Source organism: Lepisosteus oculatus, unplaced genomic scaffold (assembly GCF_040954835.1).
Source record: "Lepisosteus oculatus isolate fLepOcu1 unplaced genomic scaffold, fLepOcu1.hap2 HAP2_SCAFFOLD_74, whole genome shotgun sequence".
Classification (NCBI taxonomy): Eukaryota; Metazoa; Chordata; class Actinopteri; order Semionotiformes; family Lepisosteidae; genus Lepisosteus; species Lepisosteus oculatus.
The window spans coordinates 361,949-378,449 of record NW_027168298.1 but is presented as its reverse complement, the minus strand read 5'-3'; the positions used below and the strand labels follow the sequence as shown (position 1 = coordinate 378,449).

The window sequence follows — 16,501 nt, the reverse complement described above, 5'->3', positions numbered from 1 at the left end:
TTCTGACTGGGCAGACTGTCATTGCCTGGTGTGAATGTGTGCATATCTGTTTTTGTGCATGTTCTGTGGCCTGTTGTACAGTACATCACAAATGAAAGGGAAATGGAAAACTAAAATAAGTCTCAAGTGTTTTATCTTTCATTAACAGTGTTTCATTAGTATCTGTGCTAGATCCTGTCATCCACTGCTTACCACGACAGGCTCTAGCACAGGATAGCAGCTAATACATTTAACAATCTCACTGCACAATGTTGTATATTCAAGGGCTGATCTTCTGTACTTTTTCTTTCACTTTTCATTTCCTAGAAACTCAGTCCTGCCAGGAATAATCTGAGAACAAAATCAATCTGAGTGAAAATCTAAGCAGAGGAAGATTGTTTTACAGAGTCAACAAGGTCTAATTCAAGGTCATCAGCACTAACAACATTCTCTCTGGAGACAGGCGATAAGAAAATTGAAAGTGTGTATTGTTACATAACAGCAGAGACTATGAGTTATGCTATCATGAGAGTGGTGATGGATTTTTTTCATTGCTTAGTTTTGCAGGTTCTATACATTTGAACATTCAAAGTGACTAAAGTAAAGGAGTTTTCCCTTTTTACCACATAATTCCCAAAGATCAACACTAATAGAAAGCCTAATTCCAGCCAAGATTCAATTACTGGCTCTCAGGCATCCCAGCAGTGGATTTCATGACTTCAGACAGCCATCTTTATCAGTGGAGAACTCAATGCTCTGAGGTTTACTGGCAGAGTCTCACACTGGGTAATATGTTGGTAAATAATGTCCTATGGAATTCTACTATTGATAAATTCTACTATGGAACTGCGATGTGTCCTGAAAAAATCTTCTATGATAGTGGTACAGTCCATCACACCCCACCTACAGCCTTTAAAAGAGAAAAAAATATTCTGATATGGTGGAAAAAGAGCCCTGGAATCTTTGTAGAAGGACAAAAGACGGAAAGAACGGGCAGTGTAACCATGGCGAAGAGAAGGGAAATATTGGAGAGAGCTTTTTTCATACACTTTTTATCATTGTTTTTCCAGCCCAACAATGATCAACAAATATGGGCAGGCGTCCTGTGCCAAATCCAATCTACCTTTCTTCCAAGCATACAGGAATGTCAGTGAATTAAATATTGACATATGAAAATACCCAAAAATATGCAATCACACATATGCAGTTTGAGCAAACATAAGACAATACCCAAGTACCACAAACTACCAGGCATCATTAGCAGTTCAGGTGGGGAGCTGTGTCAGCATGCGTAGGCTGCAAAGGAACAAGTAATAGGTCTATTCCATGCTTAAAAGAGAAGAAAGAAAACACAACATTTCAGCCGTGGAGCCCTCACACCTGAAGAAGGCTCCACGGCCGAAACGTTGTGTTTTCTTTCTTCTCTTTTCATCTAGTGTCATTAGCCAGTTCCTGTCAAAATAAAATAGAAATGGATAACATTCTAGAGAGAGTTTGAAATACCAAGGTACAATTTAAACCATATTTCTTCCACTACAACCACAATATTTTGGAGAGATCGCTGAGCCTAACTGTTCTGGCATGCCCGTTAGCCTCCGTCCTGCTTCAGCAATGAATGCAACGGGAGATGCGGTCAATCAGGTTGCAGGAAAACCACGCTATGCTTTTTTTTGAGATCCTGAAAAGGACAGAGGGGCCATGTATATGTGTGCAGCTGGATATGTAATTGCAGGTGGCGTAGCAAATTCTGCTGAAGCCCCACTGCCTGGTGTGGACGGTAGCTGTGCATGTTGCAGCAGAATTGTGCATGTGAGATCAAGGGGGCATGTCATGTGTTTGAGCACTTCACTCCCTTCCGGAAGCACGTGATTCCCTGAGTCCAAAAAATTTGTAAGTTCTTTGGATGACCTGTGGACCGATCTTTCACGATGAAGAATTCCTTAAGAAGAATAGATCTCGGCCCACCATCCCAATGCCTCCATCTCAAAACAGCAACCTCCCACTGCCCTTAGTCTGCAAGGCAGTCCTTTCAAGTGCGATGATGACGCCGGGACCTTCGTTGCCTATTGTACGAGCTGAACTTTTGTGCTCATCAATTCAACGCTCTTTCCATCAACTCATCTTGTCTTTTGACGCTTCGTGTTTTGTGCTCCTTTGACTATCGGCATATCGGGTGACTGCAAACACTGAAGTTCTTGCTTACGGAGTGTGGAATAGTGTTTTCAAGTGATCGCTGTTCTGTCATGTTGACGCCGAGTGAATCTTTCTTTGGCAACATGGGCAGGCTGACAGCAGCGCGAGCGAAAGTAATGGCAAATTTCTTGACTTATTTCTGAATGTGAATGTTCTTTAGAAAAGGGATGCGGCGTTGCTTCTCCCCCGTGTAAAGGTCACGCATTCCAGACGTGGTTATGAGCGAACAGTTGCCGCAAGTGTTTGAAAAGAGCAAGAGAGGAAGCAGCCCTGCCCCGTGTGAGGATCAAACTCAGGACCTTCAGATGATGAGACTGACGTGCTACCAACTACGCCAACGAGGCCAGTTGCAGTACACAGCCGGAAAGTTTGCCTCATGGATTTCAGTCGCCCGTTCCCTACTCTTTAGACGCCCTCTGCTGGATGTTGCATTTGCCTTTTGATCTCACCGATACTTTTTTGGTCTGTTTCTGTTGCGAGTCTGTTTTTCAGATCTCACCTAGCACAAGTCTCTCTGGCTGAAGTGGCCTCTCTGCTTCAGCATCATGCCCTCACTCAGCCATTAAAAACGTCACTCAGACTTCTGACATGCTGACATGAAATGTCAAGAGAGAGTGGCGGAGACGCTTAAGGCAGAGAGAAGATGAAGAGGGGGCGTGGCTGCGAAATGATTGACAGCTGCATGACGCTCTCCATGCAAGGTGTGACCACAGGCTAAAGGACACCTTTCGGCACATCAAGCTCTAAGCACACACCTGGAGGACATGGGAAATGATCCCACTAACTCTCGCATGCAAAGCGAGCGCTGTACCATGCAAGCTAACCCCCCTCGCTGGGGCTCATGCCTCGGTGTCGCCTAGTGCCGCTTGTTCCCCTCTTACCGGGTGCAGTTCACTGCCCTTCGTCTGCAAGGCAGTCGTGTAATTGCGGCTTTCTTGACTTATTGATGAAGGTCTGACTGGACGAGCGAATGACGCCTCTCCCCCGTCCTCAAGCTCGCTGACAGAATAAAATGGAAAGTGCTGCCGTGGCTCATTGGTTTAGGGGTATGATTCTCGCTTAGGGTGTGGGAGGTCCTGGGTTCAACTCGCGGATGAGCCCTTGTGTGCTCTTTTTGTCCTCGTCCACAAGACTGGGAACTGATATCCACATCACCTTGCAGCATCTGCTTATGGCAAACGATGGAATGTGATTAATGACTGAACGAGCCTGGTGAATACTCATCACGTGGCACAATGAGAGCGTGCAGTCAGCTGTCCAAGGCAGCAACCTCATTGCTCGTTCAAAAGAACACGTACTGAAAACTCATCACCACTATGTCGTAAATGAGCACCGCGATCGCTTGTTGTCATGCGTCCTTACTTGGGAAATGCAGAAGCAAAAACTGCCCTCTCTCAGCCACCGAAACGTGTGCGGCTCGCCTTGCACTCTCTGCGCCTCGCATATTTATGGAGCTGTCTGCTCTTCTTTCTGTTGAAGTACGCAAGTTACGGGGCGTACTGCAGACTATGATGTGCTCAATGACAGCTTTCAAGATTTGAAAACTATGAGCTTGATGGCTCAAGTCGAACGAATGTGGTTGTTACGCAATTGATGATCAAACGCACGTATTCTAACGATTCGTGAGAGTATGTTCTAAAGGTCCCTGGCTCGATCCCGGGTTTCGGCATTTTGTTTCATCGCGCCCTTTGTTCCTCTCTCCAGCGCCCTCTGCCTAAAGTGACGCGTCCCTTTCTCAGCCCGAAACGCAAGCGAGACACCAGCAGCAGTCCCTACAGGTTTCCGTAGTGTAGCGGCTATCACGTTCGCCAAACACGCGAAAGGTCCCCGGTTCGAGACTGGGTGCAAACAGCCTCTTCTTGCACGCTCCTGCACTTCACAGAGGTCTTGAACCACCAGTCATTTGTTCCCAATGTATTTCCGGTGCCTTCATGCACTCTTGTACCAAACGCACGTTTTTTCTGTACCTGGAGCCGATCATTTGCAATTGGGCTGTCCCGACAGACCAAGACGAGCTCTGTCGGCTCAAAAGCAGCGCAACACCTGCGAGAACAACAGAAAGATTAGTACCCAGTGGGGGCCTCTTAGTGAGCCCAAGATCTAATCAAGAATCGACTCCAGAAACAGGGCTTGGCGCATTGTTCCATACTCCAACCACTCTTGGTGTAAACAGGTCCCTCCTGGTCTCTGCATGAAATGCACTTTCCTGCGTTTGCTTTGGTGTAACTGGCTTCCCATGCATGGGCGAATGTGAAGAAGATCCTTAGTAAGTCATTGAAGAAACCCGAGAAGAGGTCGGAGTGGCCTCTGTCGTTCATCAACGATCCAGTCAGGCAGTACTCCTCTGTAAAGCGCCGTTCCTTCACATCGATTGGCTTTTTTTTGCCTTCATTCATGCAAGTAGTAAAAGCAGACGCCCCTATTCTGCCGTGACCCGGATTTGAACCAGGGTTGTTGCGGCCACAATGCAAAGTACTGACCACTATACGATCACGGCGAGTTACCGATACACACATGGCAGGGCGGAAAAGGCTGTGCTCTCTTCATGTGACATAATTCGGAAAAGTCCTGACGTTGCATTTCAACTGAGCCCCAGTATACATCGACCCTTCGACACTCTGAGTGACAACTCTCTTGCGTGTTTTCTCATATTTATGTAGTTTGCTTGCATGATGCCCGGAACAGCAGGGTTGTGCACTCCCATATGGTCTAGCGGTTAGGATTCCTGGTTTTCACCCAGGCGGCCCGGGTTCGACTCCCGGTATGGGAACGTGTCAATTTTGCCTCCTGCTTTCCAAAAGATCAGCACTGTGTACGAAGGAGCCGCATTAAAACTACTCAACGTGCAAAACGTGCGAGAAGAGGGGGCGCTTGTTTCCAGCCGAAACTTCTCGCGTGTGAGACGAGCTGACCATCGCTGCAGGAGGTGGGAGGGTCACTCTGGTAGACAGGGCTGACCTTCGGCAATAGGATTTATACTCTCCAAGATGATATTTGCACTTTCTGGAGAGGCGATTTTCTCCACTTCAGTAGCCCGATTTCGTCGATTGCGTGGAGAGGGCTGTAGAATGTGGCGCCGTCTTTCCTGCTCCGTCCATGACAGGCGTGTCCATAAAGACAGATTTGGTCACGGTGATATCATGGTAGAAAGAAACGAGCTTGTTACGTGTCAACAGGAACGCTCTTTAGCTCTTTCAGCTTTATGCAGAGAACAGCGTCTGTCGAGATTACTTTTGTGTCAGCGCGAAACGCCGTGTGCTGTCAGTATGATTTCATATTGCTCATAGCGGCGCCTGGCTTTTGTCTGTCAAACGTTAGGTTGCGCTTCTTCATGCTGCATCGTCGGCATGAGTGGAGCATTTTAAACGTCTGTACTTACTGCGCCCCATAAGAAATCGTTTGTCCCCATTCAAAAGAGATTGTGCGATGTCCTGCAGCGTTCGCAAAGCAAACCTTTGACAGTTTGAAAAGAGGAATTTATTCTGCTTCCTGTGCGTGCAGTAGTTACAAAGTTGAACGTCTTTACACGATCTGCTGCAGTTTTCAGTGGGTGGGCTTTGTCAAATGGCTTGGAAAAACGCACTGTGTTTCCGCTCGGGAAACATCGTGAGCAGTGTCCTGCATGTTTTCTGTGTATAGCTGTCTTTTAACGCATACAGAATTCATTCGAAATCATTGATTTCTCCAATTAACAAGGGTCCCTTTTTGAACCTGCGAGAAGCATTCTTTCAATGTAACAGATTTACTCCGGGGAAGGGCAGCATGACATTGAGAGTAGCTCAAGCTTTCAGCACCTTTATCTGACTGCATGTATGCAGACGCTGCTCAGAATCCCCTGTAAGATTCTCCTTCAATTCCGTTTTGCAGTGCTTTAGCTCTTTCAAAAGGCTTCGCTTTGCTAGTCACAATCCAAGGCTCATGACAGCATTTGAAAACATTCGCAACTGCGTTGGCCGGGAATCGAACCTGGGTTAACTGCTTTGAAGGCAGCTATGCGCAACACTGGCTCGCTCCAGAATAAATCTCACGTCGAGGGCATATTTTTTTCCATTTTACCGTGAGTCGGGCTCAGCTGCACAGAGGAGAGAGCAGAGCAATGAGGTCACGGGGACAGGGGAGTCACACGCTGGCGGTTTGAATACGCGGAAGATCACTGAGGGATCCACAGTATATGGACCCTCCGTGCGCCATCAGTCCGCACTCCGGACTCTGAATCCTGCCATCCGAGTTAAGATCTCGGCGGAACCTGAGGCGCAGTTCCTTCTTAAAACGTAATCTGGTGAGCATTTCTAGAATCGTATTTGTATAGATGCAGCCTTTAATGTGTTGCTAGGTTAAAATTGATGACTTCTTGTATTTCAGTAGGCAACTGCCCTCTTGATTTCGGATTTAATTTCTTTATTACAGGGGCGCTTTTATGAAGACAGAGTCATGTTCAGGTACTTTGCTTGATGGAGGAAGCTCATTTCAGACTCTGTGATCTGCTCACCTGGAAAGGTCTGCTATACTACTACAAGAGAGAAGTAGAGTCTGGAAGAAGGGACAATTTTATGATGCTTTGGAAGATAATGTTTTTTTTTTCTTATACTGAAAATGAAAGGTAGTTGTTTCTATATGGACTCAGTCTTTGGAATTTGTATATTTATATATTTCAGTGAACCCTCAGCCATTCCTTCTGTATTGTAATTCAATTTCTCTTTTAAAATTCCTTCCCCACTTCTAGGACCTGCAGTTGCTGAACTCCACAATGGCTTCTATTGGAAAGTCTGTGACTGAGACCAAGTAAGTGTTCATTTTTTTATGAAACCATTATTTATTTAGGAGCAATGAGCAATTCTTATATAAATGCAATAAAATCATTATGCTCAAACTATGAGAGAGAAAATTAAGGATAATTTAAGAAATCAGTCTTAGCTTGTTTCTATACACAGATGGTATTATTTATTTTCAAAGGAAACCCGCGCGGATTCCCCTGGTGTGCAAGATGTACCTGAATACTCTTGATCAGCTTCCTGCTCACTTGAAGAGGGCGTGTATGAAGCACGCCACGGCAGAAAAGATCAGGATGGCCTCTCAACAGGCGAGGGAGGACATGATGAATCACCTGAAGAAGGGGGTCATCGTGGATTACCACAGAATAGAGATCGTGTCTGGTGAGGCAAACAGGATAGTGGTTGTAAGACTGCTAGAGTCCTTGGGCCTTTTTGTACATGGGAAGCCTGAAGACACATTGGCAAGGTGAGATATTTTTAATCTGTAAGGCTTCTGTAGTTTCTTTTTGAAATCATTGTTACAACATATTATGTAAAAGCATGTTGAAAAGAATCTACCTGCATTCCAGCGGCCCTGAGCAAGAGGCCGCTGTCCAGGAGGATTAGATGCCAGAGGCTGCTCTAGAAACTGAAACAGAAGCGGATAAGGAAGGGGAAGATGTGAGCTCTGAAGAACTCTATCAGCAGTAAGACTTTTTTATTTTTCAGATGTATCTATTTTTTACTAAAATTCTAATTTGTCTTATAGGTATAAAATGTTTAAACCGGTGTTTTATATCCTTACAGGCCCTGAGTAGTTAAAAAGTATCAGCAGGCCGGAAGAGAGTGGCCCAAGCTGGACTCTATAGAAAGCACTCCCTGGATGCTCCTCTCCTGATTGGATTCAAACAGTACCTTACCAAGGATCTGGGAGTGGCAAATTATTCTCAGGAGGCATTTATTTTTTAAAGGCATTTAAAATTAAGCAATGGTATCTTCATTGTAAATGTTTTTATTTCTTAGCTTAAAATTCACCCATGTGAAATGATGTCAGCCATATACATCATGACTCTATATTTCCTACCTGAATCTATTCTACTTAAATTATTACATTATACACAATTTGAGTTCATTTTAAAAAGTAAAAGGTAATGAAAGGAATGCATTTTCATAAGAAAGATAATACCGATATGCATGTGATAATCTTCCTTATATCATGTAGTGCATCATTTGGACACTTTGTGGGCTTCAAATACAAAGAAAATCATGTTCTATGGTACAAGATAAATACAAAACTTAAGCTTTTATTTTAATTAGATTTCTTTATAAAGCATAAGCAATCATTTATTACATCGCTTCTTGAATTAAATCTTTTGACAAGAGGTAAGACTTCTGTTACATTTAAACCCATGTTTAGCTGTGTTTTTTAGATTTAACTGAACCAATTTCTGTGTGTGATAATGTCCTTGAATTCTGACAACATCACACTAAATTACATGATATAAAACAGCTAATGTTTCTAGAGATAAAGTTTCTGAGATGCTTCTAATTACTTTTTATTACCAGGGACAGTTTAATTCACCTTGTACAGTACTGTAAGACCAAGATGCTTTTTTTAAAAGTTATTTAACATTTTATAGAACTTTGTCTACTATGGCAACATGATGTGCTTGGTGAAACTTGGAAAAATACTGCTTGGCCACTTATCTTAAGATAAAGATAGGATAAAGGTTTATCTTTTGCACCTACCTGACCCCCAGGGAAGGCCAATGCTTTCTAAGTTGATGGTTCCCTACAGTAGACTGTACTTTAATTTCAAAGGTAATGTATATTGACCCAAATCAGTTTTGGAATCCAATCTACTGACGAGATGGAGCACATCCTTTTTTCAGGATTTTAGCATCATACGTTTGGTATATTTAGTCCCTAATGCTGAAAGAAATGATCATAGAACATTTGGACACTTTGTGGGCTTGAAATACAAAGCAAATCATGTACTATGGTACAAGATAAATACAAAACTTAAGCTTTTATTTTAATTAGATTTGTTTATAAAGCATAAGCAATCATTTATTACATTAATATATGTGAAAATAACATTTTAGCATCATACGTTTAGTATATTTAGTCCCTAATGCTGAAAGAAATGATCATAGAACATGACATCTAACCTTACCTGCGGTGTTTTTAATCCCTATTGCTCAATGCACGGTGAAAGCATTCCATACATGTGTCTGACAATGAGGAATGGGCCCCTGAGACAGTCATTTGCCTGTTTCACAAATGATCGTATTTTACTAGAGATTCTGCTTGGGATTCAGATGTGCATTCGGACAGCAATCCCTTTCAAGAAATGATATGTTCTGGATGAGGTCAAAGGTGCTGGAACACTGTATCTAGGATGTGTTTGCAGAGACTGTGTGTCTCCTGCTTCAACGCAGTGATAAACAGATGTGCTCCTTTAATTTATTGGTACATGCCCAGGGCAGTAAGCAGTCTGAGGATTTATTTCCAGATGGCATAGAGCAGTGAAGCAGTGAAGTAGTGCAAAACACTGGATCATTATATTATTAGAATCTATTCTACTTAAATTATTACATTATACTCAATTTGAGTTCATTTTAAAAAGTAAAAGGTAATGAAAGGAATGCATTTTCATAAGAAAGATAATACCGATATGCATGTGATAATCTTCCTTATATCATGTAGTGCGTCATTTGGACACTTTGTGGGCTTGAAATACAAAGAAAATCATGTTCTATGGTACAAGATAAATACAAAACTTAAGCTTTTATTTTAATTAGATTTGTTTCTAAAGCATAAGCAATCATTTATTACATTAATATATGTGAAAATAACATTTTAGCATCATATGTTTAGTATATTTAGTCCCTAATGCCGAAAGAAATGATCATTTGTTTAACATGCACGGGTCTGTCTCAAAGGATGCAGTACTCCTGAAGGGTCTCAAACCCTACATTTCGGATGCCTAGCTGTATCCCTCACATGTGGCACCTCAGAATGACTTCTAACCTTACCTGTGGTGTATTCAGTCCCTATTGCTCAATGCACAGTGTACATACTGCATACATGTGTCTTGAGAATGAGGAATGGGCCCCTGAGACAGTCATTTGCCTGTTTCACAAACAGGGACCTGGACCTAGCCCGTACAGGGCTCAAACCCGCGACCTTGGCGTTATTAGCACCACGCTCTAACCAACTGAGCTAACCAGCCTCACGACAGTGCTCCTCTCTGTGCTGCAAAAAATCAAACTCAGGGAATTTCTTTTGTCCTCCTTTGAATAGAAAGCCGTGTAATCAGTGTACGGGCTTTCTCGTGCAGTTTCATGGTTCTTGTAACCCAAATCCTACACTGGCCTGAAGTGCCCCCCCATTTCACAGCATTTTTCAGCTGATTTAAAATGTACCTAAAGGAGAAGCATTATTGAAGACCATCAATTACCAAGAGCTTTTGTCAAAGGTTTTGGTGGTCATTTTGAATGACCACAGAGCGCTGTGACCTCGGTTTTACATCTCATCCAAAAGACAGCGCCCTTTTACAACACAGCATCTCCGTCACTATACTGGGGCATTGGGACCCGCACAGACCTCAGGGTGAGCGCCCCCCCGCCGGCACCATTAACACCGCTTCCAGCTGGAAGCTTTGTTTTTCCCTGTAGCTCATCCTCATCCAGGTACTGACCTGGCTCACACCTGCTTAGCTTCAGTGGGTTTTCAGTTGCGAGTTGCAAGGGGATGCAAGTGATGGAGCCGCTCGCTGCAAAAGCCACTGCATTGGCCGGGAATCGAACCCGAGCCTCCCGCGTGGCAGGCGAGAATTCTACCACTGAACCACCAATGCTCAGTGCCTGGGCCTTTAAAAAAGACGCTTTTTTGGTGCTCTGTGCAAAACGCGTCGACATCTGCTTCCAGCTGCAAAATGCCATTTGCGGACGCTGAAGAACTTATTTCTAAGGCAGCGGGTACAAGCGATTGGGCGTTTTAAAACCACCAGGAACAGCAAAGAGGCGCGCTTCTTTGCTTGTGCCGAAACACACCGACTGAAAGCGGACAACGTAGTCGGCAGGATTGGAACCTCTGCGGGGAGACCCCAATGGATTTCTAGTCCATTGCCTTAACCACTCAGCCACGACTACAGCAAGCCCCACTGCCGCTGCGTTCTTGCTACAATCTTACCTGGATCGCGAGGCGCCGGCGGAAGCCTATTTCAAAGTCGTTCTCCGTTTCAAAAAAACATTTCCAAAATACAAGCCTTGCAGACAGACACGCCTCAGAGGACTTAAGGGTGGCTTCATGTCGGAATGATAAAGTCTCCCCGTCCGGATATGAAAATGCCACTTTGTTACACACAAAAAAAGAATCAACAACAGAGAAATGCCCACAAGCATTTGAAAAGCCGCACCACGTCGCACTTGAAATAGCTCTTACATTAGTGGTAGACACAGGAATCGCCTTTTTATTTACGCTCTTACCAACGCGATGGAAAGCAAAACAAAGCAAAGCAGAGCAAAACAAAACGAACAAACGAAAACCCTCACGTCCTGCACTTGCATATAACCCCGTTACGTGCCCAAGCGGTATTGTACGTCATCCTAGCACTGCACCCCGGGTCGTACGGTATATGGGAACGAGCACACGCCACGAATCGTCTCGAATCACTCCCTACAGCTGTAAGGCGCCTTGAAGCGTGCACCCCCAACATTCTTCTTTGCGCATCTGTGAAAGGTAAACTCTTGAGCAAACTCTGAACCAGCTCTAAGGAAACTAATCCGATTAGACGTTACTTTGACTCATCTTCTTACGCTCAGTGCCGGATTGCTCAAACTCCAGCTAGGGTTAGGGTTAGCATTCCCACGCTACTTAGACACTTTGTTTACGCTCAGTGCTGGATTTTGGGAACTTCAGGACGAGTGGGAATTTTCTCCTATCTGTCCATTCTGTTTTGTTTTGGAGACTCTTGGCTGCCTATATTGTACAGTGCAGCGTGAAGGAAACATTTTCCAAAACTGTGTCAGCTCAAAAGTTGTAAGAAAACCTCTCCAGGTGCTTTAACTCTCTTCATTTTTGTCATTTAATGTGACACTCGATGTATAACTGGAGCCTCACATATGCAAATGGTGAGGCTCCAGTTCGACACCCAGTTCCACACCACTTTACAGTATATGACAAAAGCATGGCAGACTGTGCCGGACCAGCTGGTAACTTCCGCTTATTTTGACCATATTAAACATTGGAAATCTTCCCACTTGCATTTGTGACACTTGATTTTGGCTCCACCTAAGACACTCTTAAATCTTCAAACACTTTTCTCTTCTCCCGCAACACACTTGTCTGTCGGCACTATGTGGCAGCGTTGCATGACAACCCATCTCACCACGGAAAGGAACCTAACAGCTTTGGTAAGAGAGTAGAATTACCTGAAGAACTGCTTTCCATGGAAGCAGGACCAAGCGATGTAGCATTTTTATAGTACCAGGAAAGGAGAAGCGGCACTTCGCCTTTGCCGCACAGGCACAAGGTGACGTGCGGCAGACGCCGTAGTCGGCAGGATTCGAACCTGAGCGGGGAGTCCCCAATGGATTTCAAATCCATCGCCTTAACTACTCGGCCACGACTACAGCGAGCTCGCCGCCGCCGCATTCCTCCTATAATCTAACACGGAGTGCGAGGTGGCTGCGGAAACCTTTTTAAAGTCGCTCTCTGTTAAAAAAAAAACCTTTCACAAGATACATGCCGGCAGACAGACACGCCTCAGAGGGTTTAAGGCTGGCTTCACGTTCAAATGATAAAGTCTCCCCGTCCGGATGTCAAAATGCAACTTTGGCAGACAGAAAAAACATCAACAAACCACAAATGTGGACAAGGATTTTACAAGCTGCACCACACTGCACTTTCAAAAGCATTTACATTCGTGTTAGACGCAGGAATTGTCTTTGTTTTGCGCGCTTACGAACGCCATAGAAAACGAAACAAAACAAAAGCCCTCAGCTCCTGTACTTGATTATAACGCCGTTATGTGTCGAAGCAGGAATTTACGTCATCTTACCACTGCAACATGGGGAATAGAGGGAAATGAACACACGCTACGAATCGTCTCAATCACTCCCTAGAGTCGTAAGGCACATTGAAGGGTGCACCCCCATCATTAATCGTTGGGCCTCTGTAAAAGGAAAGCTGTTGAGCAGTCTTTGAAACAGCTCGGATGAAACACTTGATTGCTTCCATGTGCATCTGGAGCCCACTTCTTATTTTCACTTCATGCCGCCCAAAGCATTTCTAAAACAGGAGATTCGCGTTTGGGAATGCGCCCTGCCCTACAAATAAAACAGGTCTACGGGTCTGAAACCTGCTCCACGGAAAACAGTTCTGTTGCGCTTTTGATCAAAGGGAGATTCTCTGTTCTTACTTTTTGATTACATAACACCCAAAGGGGCTTCTTTGGAGCTGGATTCCAACCAGCATCCTAAAGTTTCTTGGCGGTATCCTTTACAGTCCTCTGTTCGGTCGACAAGGAACAGTAGGGGGCAGCTTTCCTCACACATACAGTGCAATGTACTGTAGTGTTCCCCTTCATTGAATTCGCAGTTCTGCATCAGACCTCTAACTCGTTTCCTTAGCTTGGATTTAAGCCACGAAGCAGGCTTCTACTGTATAAACGTCTAGAGGAATCACAAACTATTTGAGAGGCCATCATCCCAGGGGGAACTGACAAAGTCTATCCCTAAACACCTAGCGCAGTCTCTCGAGAGACTGTCAAAAATCGCTTTCTCCATTTGTGCTGCAAGTAAGTGAAAACGCGGTCTCAACCCAGAGCCACTTGGCAGCAGCGGCACGTAAATACTGTTACTACCACTGCTCGATACCAACGTTAGCCTACTATACCATGTTCAGCCACCGCTAGAAAATGTAAGGCTCTAGTACTGGAGCAAACAAAAGGAGAGCCAACGTCAAACGTAGAGAGCGACGAGGATGGGATTCGAACCCATGCGTGCAGAGCACAATGGATTAGCAGTCCATCGCCTTAACCACTCGGCCACCTCGTCAATGAAACTGGGCTGTCCAGACATGGGTTGGCGCGCTCCAGATGATCTTTTTCTTTTTTTTCCCTCGTACTCAAGGGTCCTTTTCCTGTTCCACATGCGATTTCAACATTTTCCTTGGGAGATGTCAAGCCAGCAAGCCACTGCTGTGGTTCAGTGGCCATTGTGGAGTTCAGTGGCCCTGTTGTACACAGAAAGCACATTGAGCTCCTTGGACATGAAAAGTTCCAGATAAAAGCCATTTGTCATCCTTTCTCTTGGTGTCGATGTTGCTATTGTATGTAAAGGTGGCAACTTGCTCAGCGAGCAGGCGGAGCACACACCGAATGCAGATGTGTCTGAGTGGTGTGTCCAAGTGGCTGCAAAAGGACAACACTACCGGGGCGCCGTTGCTTAGTTGGTTAAAGCGCTTGTCTCTTAAACAGGAGATCCTGAGTCCGAATCCCAGTGGTGCCTTCTTTGTTCTGTCTTCTCGAACAGAACTGGTCCTTACAGACAACCGCCTACGGCTAGACTTAATTAAATGCAAGTATTCATTTCCTGTCTTTAACGCGACTTGTTTTTCTTAAAATGGATGGAACTTGCAAAACATGAAATACAAACATTGCTAATCAGCGCTAGCGGCTGGCAAAAAAAAAGAAGTCAGCAATGTTTTTTTTCTTTAACCTTAACCCTGCTAATGGAGAAGAGTTAAACGACCGAGTCTATGCAGCTTAAACGGTGCTCATGTCGGGTTCTTAGCTGAAAGGGTGGTAAATCACGCTCACCCCAGTCCTTAATCTTTTAAAAGGATACAATATTGAACCTAGTCGCCACATCACATACATCCTGTTCAACGATAAAAAAGTGACATCTATCCTCGATCCAGAGTAAATCCCACGATGAGGGCATATTTTTTTCCACTTTACCATGAGTCGGGCTCAGCTCCACAGAGGCGAGAGCAGAGCAATGAGGTCACGGGGACAGGGGAGTCACACGCTGGCGGTTTGAATACGCGGAAGATCACTGAGGGATCCACAGTATATGGACCCTCCGTGCGCCATCAGTCCGCACTCCGGACTCTGAATCCTGCCATCCGAGTTAAGATCTCGGCGGAACCTGAGGCACAGTTCCTTCTTAAAACGTAATCTGGTGAGCATTTCTAGAATCGTACTTGTATAGATGCAGCCTTTAATGTGTTGCTGGGTTAAAATTGATGACTTCTTGAACTTCAGTAGGCAACTGCCCTCTTGATTTCGGATTTAATTTCTTTATTACAGGGGCGCTTTTATGAAGACAGAGTCATGTTCAGGTACTTTGCTTGATGGAGGAAGCTCATTTCGGACTCTGTGATCTGCTCACCTGGAAAGGTCTGCTGTACTACTACAAGAGAGAAGTAGAGTCTGGAGGAAGGGACAATTTTATGATGCTTTGGAAGGTAATGTTTTTTTTTTCTTTGAAATCGAAATGAATCAGAATATCAGTGCAAAAGACAAACTCTTGGTTTGGTTTAAAGAGATATGGTTTTAAAACAGACAAAATGTAGAAAACAGGTGTTTCTCACTTTTGGAAAAGAATGGACCGGGGGTAATATTTTACTAGGTGCAGTGCTCATCTCACTGGGTTACAGTCCTGCAGTGTCACACCAGGGCCAGTGGCGCAATGGATAACGCGTCTGACTACGGATCAGGAGATTGCAGGTTCGACTCCTGCCTGGCTCGGGTCGTTTTTAAACACATCGGGCTACTCCCTAAGTAGTCTGTGCTACTTACTGCATTGTAATCGTACCCAGTAAGATATTTCCTTCATGTAAATGAACTGCACCTGACAGCTTTAGAAAAACACCTGGGCTCAGTACGGTGCTGAGAGCTTAGCGTTGCTGTTCTAATTAGCACGCACTGCATCGGCTATGAGCCCGAACCTTTCAATTATTCCGATCAGTAAGTCAACACGTAGTCCACATGAACGGTAGAAATATTCTCTTGTCTGTCTCTTGTTTGTATAGAACTGAATGTCCCTGACAATGTACTGTTAGTTTTAATTGAAGAACGGCATTTGTGTTCAAATATACCAGACAAGTTTATGTAACTGCTCATGCGACACTCAGTTGTAATTAGTCAAGAAAAAAAAGTCGAACAACAGCTGCGGGTTTGATTCTGAACGTATGAGATTGCAGCGCCTTTTACTTCCATTGACAAATGATAGAGATTCGAAGAGAGATCCTTCAGACCAGCAAGCAAACCCACGGCTTTTTCGGTTTTCTATCTAGGCAACGTTGGTGTCTGCAATAGCATACATGAAAGCGTGATGCAATTTCTGTGGCTACATTTGTTGCACGTCATGCACAGTAAGAGTGTTTCTAACACCAAATAAAAAGTCAACAATTAGCGATCACGCCTTCTCCTCAGTTAACCCACTGAAACCCTTGCTGTTAACAGTTCTTGACTGCGTGCTTTACCAGCACCTACATATCGTGTCGGTTCTTTCAGCTTTATTCATTAGGTTTTCAAAGGCATAAGTAGAGCACCAGAGGTGCGA

At 44.4% G+C, this 16,501-nt stretch overlaps 5 non-coding genes across 5 annotated transcripts; 2 read left to right on the top strand and 3 right to left on the bottom strand.

Moving 5' to 3' along the window:
* The first annotated feature begins 4,870 nt into the window (after positions 1-4,870).
* On the top strand, positions 4,871-4,942 carry trnae-uuc (transfer RNA glutamic acid (anticodon UUC)). The gene has a single exon. It is a non-coding gene; the product is annotated as a tRNA-Glu (tRNA).
* A 5,772-nt stretch (positions 4,943-10,714) lies between these two features.
* On the bottom strand, positions 10,715-10,785 carry trnag-gcc (transfer RNA glycine (anticodon GCC)). Its single transcript has one exon. It is a non-coding gene; the product is annotated as a tRNA-Gly (tRNA).
* A 1,695-nt stretch (positions 10,786-12,480) lies between these two features.
* On the bottom strand, positions 12,481-12,562 carry trnas-uga (transfer RNA serine (anticodon UGA)). The gene has a single exon. It is a non-coding gene; the product is annotated as a tRNA-Ser (tRNA).
* Positions 12,563-13,905: 1,343 nt separating this feature from the next.
* trnas-gcu (transfer RNA serine (anticodon GCU)) lies at positions 13,906-13,987 on the bottom strand. The gene has a single exon. It is a non-coding gene; the product is annotated as a tRNA-Ser (tRNA).
* Positions 13,988-15,611: 1,624 nt separating this feature from the next.
* On the top strand, positions 15,612-15,684 carry trnar-acg (transfer RNA arginine (anticodon ACG)). Its single transcript has one exon. It is a non-coding gene; the product is annotated as a tRNA-Arg (tRNA).
* Positions 15,685-16,501: the final 817 nt, after the last annotated feature.